Here is a 5,619-nt window from a genome sequence, read left to right as displayed (position 1 = left end):
CATGCCCTACGCGTGTCATCCTGTCTGCCTTGCCAACAGAGCAAGGCGACTTACTCAAGTATTAGTGTTTTCCCAATTATGAAAACAGCCCCAGGCGGCTGCTTTCCCCAAAGCCTCTTCTTCCTCATCGCATATGCATAGTCCCTGTAAATGTCAAATTCTCCAAAGAACACAAGTTTGTTTTTCTCCAGGGAAGCCTGTCTTCTCATTTCACCTTCAGCAATTAAGAATTCCTCTCTTTTGCACGAGGCATGAAATTATGTATTAGCGAAGTAAATTATTCTCAAGAATGCTAGGGACAGATGCTCATTTCTTATTGCCATCAGCTTAAATGTATTAATTTACAAACCCCATGATACAATTTGCCAAGAAAATCTGCATAATAAGAAATGAAGCAACAGATGAAAGACCTTTACAGTATTTCTAATCTGCCACCATCCCTGAAACTTGGTCTTCTACATGTCTTTGAGCTAGTTTATAATCTAGAAGATGCCAATTTTAAAAAAAAATTTAAGAAGCAAAAAGGGATAGGAAAATGTTCACTTCGTTACAAGGATTCATGCATTTCCTAGAAAGCATACATACAAATGTGATCTGTGCTTCAATTTAGAAAATAATTTTAATCTGCAAAAGCATCGAGTAATTGGGCATCATAGTGTCATTTTTGTTTGTTCAGAATAATGGCAAAGAAATACATATGTTAAAGATAGAGCAATTCATAAATGGTATCTCATTTTCAAACCCATGAAGCAAGCAATGTGATCATTCCTGAAATTAGCCAAATTTAACGCCTTCATCCGGACTTAAATGAAATCCATTTTAAGCTGAGGAGAAACAGGATTGTAATAAAGCACATCCTTACATGTCACTGCTACAAATCAGCGCCAGCCATGTGGAGTGCTTCAATTAGAATTGACATTAAAATCTCATGTTGCCCTTTATTCTGCCCCAAATCTCAAATCTCAAAGCCCTTCTCACATGTGGAAGTGGGTTTCTGGTGTGTTTTTGCTTGTTTGTGTTTTTTCTTTCTTTTGAGAGCAAGAGGGAAATAAAGGGAGAAAGAAGCATCAATTTCTTGTTCCACTGATGTATGCATTCACTGGTTGCTTCTTGTATGTGCCTTGACTGGGGCTCTAACCTGCAACCACCATCGTGGGAATCTCGGTGACAGTTGAACCAACTTAGTTACACAGCCAGGGTTTGTAAATGGTGGGCTTGATAGGGAAGGTCTCCCATTTATTACACTTTTCTGCCTTTCTTGCCTGTGCTTGGAGCGCATGGCATTTTCACTATCCTATAAGAGGAAGTCACCATGGTGCTGCTTACACTGCCTCCTCTCAGAAAAGTAAAGGACGAGCTCAGGTTGGTAAAGAGATGAAAAGTCTTACTATGACCTCTGAGAGTGGGAAACAGAACCAGATGAGGTTGGATATAGAAGAAATTTAAAATTTGCTGGAAGTTTTGTTTTGTTTTACTATCAGCTGGATTTCTCTTGGACCAAATGTTATTATATACAAAATCAAATTTTTATAGTAACGATTCATCTTCTCACATGTTTTCTAAAGTGATGTTTTAGGGGTATGTGCTGGTGTGATGGCTCTATTCCTGACTCCTAAACGGGAAGCATAGAATTGGTACCAAGGGAGTGAGGGAAGGGACAACAGCTAGACAAAGATAATACCTTGTAATTATAAGCTTGAGAAAGACCTCTATTAGCAAATTTCCCTTAAGTTTCTGAGAACAAGTTATCTGGGACAGCTGCTTGTGAAGTGCAATGCTTTGATTCACTGTCTTTTCAAAATAAAACAGAAAGTTTAAAGCCAGTAGTCTTGGCAGCATAAATAAAAGGTCTGACTTTCATAGTCTATCCAACAAATTCAATTAATCAAGTCTGTCCATTCATAAAATACTGTTTTAAATTTTTGTAATGTATATATTTGTCAAAACATCTTCGATGTTGATAACGACCTCACTGAAACAAAATCAGTTGAGATAAGTTCTATTTCTTGAAAAGGTGTTTCTCATTTTCTCAGGTAAGTATTGTATAAGCTACTATAACAGAATCAATTACCTGAGACAATATGAAGAAGCAATGATGCATAAAACCTTTCTCAATATCAAGTTCAGAGCAGGACAAAAGGGGAATCCATTAATGTGAATGTTAAGATAAATGAAATAGAAAGTCACAGCTGTTAATTATGCAGGAAAAACAAATTAGAGTTTGTTACACTTTAAAAATCTTTCTTAATTATTAAAATACAAATTTTGTCAATATTGTTTCTGAAGCTATATCAGGAATGTGTTATATATATGTAAAAACAATAAAAATGGAGAACCTAATGCTTTTAATTTGTTATATTTTGGACTACGGATATAATTGATAGTCATTATGAACAAAGAAAAAGGAATAGCTATCTCTCTGCTAAATCATTAAGGAACATTGCTACAGTTCACAAGAAGAAATAATAGATAAAATTTTGTTCTTTTAGAAACTGATGCTCACTATATCAAACTCTATTCTAAAAAAGAATCTCTAACTAAAAGGAAACTGAATTTTCCTGTTAGATAAATTTACACTTAAACATTTGTACTTATGTTACACATCAACTTATTTTTTTCATTTACAAGTGCTAAGAACTCGACTCCAAATAACAAACTTCCATAACTCTTTAATATAGAACATAAATTTAAAAGAAAAATGCACACACATTTTCCATCCCTACTTAGGAAGACTTGTTTACTTAGGAGATTGATCACAATGGAATTTCAATCAATTAAACTCATTAAGAGTGAAACTTACAGTTTCACTGTGTTGATAATATAAAGAATATCTTCAAGATGTTTGGTCAAAATCTTTTAAACAAAGACACAAAACTTTTAGATTTCCTTTTAGCAGTTTTTTAAGCATTCAGAGTTCCTTCCTAAGCAGCTCATCAAAGGAAGAAGCTGCCAATAACTATGCCCACAGACACTACATCATTGTCAAGGAGATCAATGACCTCGTCTTGGACCAAATCCGGAAACTGGCTGACAGGTGCACAGGTCTTCAGGGCTCCTTGGCTTCCCAGTTTTGGTGGGGGAGCTGGCTCTGTGTTCACCTCCCTGCTTATGAAGCATCTCTGTCGATTTATGGCAAGAATTCCAAGCTGAAGTTCTTCATTTACCCATCCACCCGGGTTTTCAGAACTGTGGTTGAGCCCTACAACTTCATTCTCACCATCCACACCACCATGGAACTCTCAGATTAGCCCTATGGTGTCCTCCATCACTGTTTCCCTCAGGATTGATGGGGCCCTGAATGTTGATCTGACTGAATTCCAGACCAACCTGCTGCCTATCCCTGCATCCACTTTCCTCTGGCCACACCTGCCCCTGTCATCTCTGCTGAAAAAGCCTATCATGAATAGCTTTCTGCAGCAGAGGTCACCAATGCTTTGAGCCAGCCAGCAAGATGGTGAAATGTGACCCTCAATATGGTAAGTACATGGCTTGCTGCCTATTGTGCCCTGGTGACATGGTTCCCAAAGATGTCAGTGCTTCCACTGCCACCATCAAGACCAAGCACAGCATCCAGTTTGTAGGCTGGTGCTCTACTGACTTCAAAATTGATATTAATTGCCGGCCTCCCACTGTGATACCTGGTAAAGACCTGGCCAAAGTACAGCGAGCTGTGTGGACACTGACATCACAGCTACTGCTAAGGCCTGGGCTCACCTGGGCCACAAGTTGGACCTAATGTTTACTAAGTGTGCCTTTGTCCCCTGCTACGTGGGTGAGGGCACGGAGGAAGGAGAGTTTTCTCAGGCCCATGAGGACATGGCTACCCTTGAGAAGGATTATGAGGAAGTTGGTGTGGATTCCGTTGAAGGAGAGGAATACCAATTATTATTTCTTTCAATCCTGCAGCATGTCATATTCGGAACATCAGGTTCAACATCTGACAGGTGTTAAAGCTTTCTGGTTAGACTGTCTTTGCTTTTATCTGTGATCATGTCTATCATTTCCATGGATACCTATAAAAATATTTCTTCACATCTATAAAATGGAAGCACTGAGAAATAAATAAATAGTCAGAAAGCTGCCATAATCACTTTGTTTCCTTGTGTAATTGCATTTGAGTTCTGTTCAAGGTATCTACCAAAGGCTGATACAAGAAAAACCATAGCAAATAGAAGACAGACAAAATATGGAAGGTTCTTTTTCCAATACCTATAAAGCTGGAATGTATTATCACATCAAGCCTGACTTTATCCTTTCTATGATATTAGTTCTTTAGTATCCATCTAAGTTTTAATTATATTTCATGTCTTAATTTTAATTATATTGAGTATTTGAATAACTGTAGCATTTCATTAATTCCTTGTGTGCCCCTCCTCCCACATCTCTTTGATTATATACATGTTATACAAAGAACAGACTAAGAGGGATGTGGGAGTTCAGACAATTATAATATAGTTGGCATTTTTATTGTCATTAATCCTATATTTAATTTTATATAAATTTTCTTCCACAATGAGATTATAGCATTGAGAAGCAGTGATATTTCATAGTTTTCTTTTATACTCCACACTCTTATCACAAATATTCATTTGGTTAGATTCCTTAGATTAAAACAATAATAATAATTTGGAAAAATATTAAGCTGATTTCATCTCTACTGAGCTCATGGGAAAAGAAGACTATTTAAAAAACTAGCGTTATAAGCCAGAAGATAGCATGATTTCTAGACTGAAATCATTCATTGTCAAAATATCAGAAAAATAACCTCATTGAAAGGTATGTGAAGTATAATCCCTCCTTAAAGGAGTATTAATAATGGACAGCGAAAAGACAGCTGTGATTTTTTTAATGTGTTCATTAAAACACTTATTTAGATGACTTCCAGCCAGATGACAGTGTCACTCCCAGGGGTGTTCACATCCCAAACACAGAGGGTCTGCTCTCATCATGGCTTCACACCTGCAGAGAAAACTGTACTAATTCTCCGTTAGGCCCTGGACAGTTATGCAACTGGGACCATCTCTGAGCAAATGTTTGCTAAACCAGTTAACTTTCTCCTCTGTATGGTCTCCGGAAAGCAAAGCCAATGTTGACTGAAGCTAATGGCCTAAGACAGAATGTAAAATAGTGACTGGGTTTGAAAGATTTCATGTTGGGTAAATGAGCACTTTTCTCTCAGGTAGTCCCTGCAAGAGAGGATCCAGTTTTGTTTTTAAAAATCTTTCAACATAAGGGATTTTCAAAGTTCTATCTGTGCATATAAATTCTAGTGCATATAAATTCTCACAGCATGAAAGTCTACTGATAATAATGCAGGTTTATTATACGTCAGTTTTTTTCAGTCACTACAAAATAGTCCCTTTTATTTGTGTTGAATAATATTTAGTTATTTTCCTGTTTTCTTCTTCAAATAGAATTTTTCTCCTTTCTTTAAATTTTTAACAGGGACACTAATACCAAGAAATTTTAATCACAAATTTTATTTCTCTCCTGCACCTCCTCCTTGTATTTCAGATTCCTCATTAGCTGAATGGACCATACGTGTTCACACTTTTGTTCCTGGCTCTTGCATTTTAGTAACTAAATGCTAATAATACCTCTATAATTCCCAACTTGTAT

General features: G+C 36.8%; 1 pseudogene across 1 annotated transcript; it reads left to right on the top strand.

Moving 5' to 3' along the window:
* The first annotated feature begins 1,312 nt into the window (after positions 1-1,312).
* LOC311623304 (tubulin alpha-1B chain-like) lies at positions 1,313-3,951 on the top strand (annotated as a pseudogene). The gene is made up of 2 exons: positions 1,313-1,362; positions 2,930-3,951. The product of its transcript is annotated as a tubulin alpha-1B chain-like (transcript).
* The last annotated feature ends 1,668 nt before the right edge of the window (positions 3,952-5,619 follow it).

Source organism: Pipistrellus hanaki (assembly GCF_964339955.1).
Source record: "Pipistrellus hanaki genome assembly, chromosome: 5".
Taxonomy (NCBI): domain Eukaryota; kingdom Metazoa; phylum Chordata; class Mammalia; order Chiroptera; family Vespertilionidae; genus Pipistrellus; species Pipistrellus hanaki.
The sequence above is the reverse complement of the archived record's forward strand: the minus strand, read 5'-3'. Positions and strand labels throughout refer to the sequence as shown.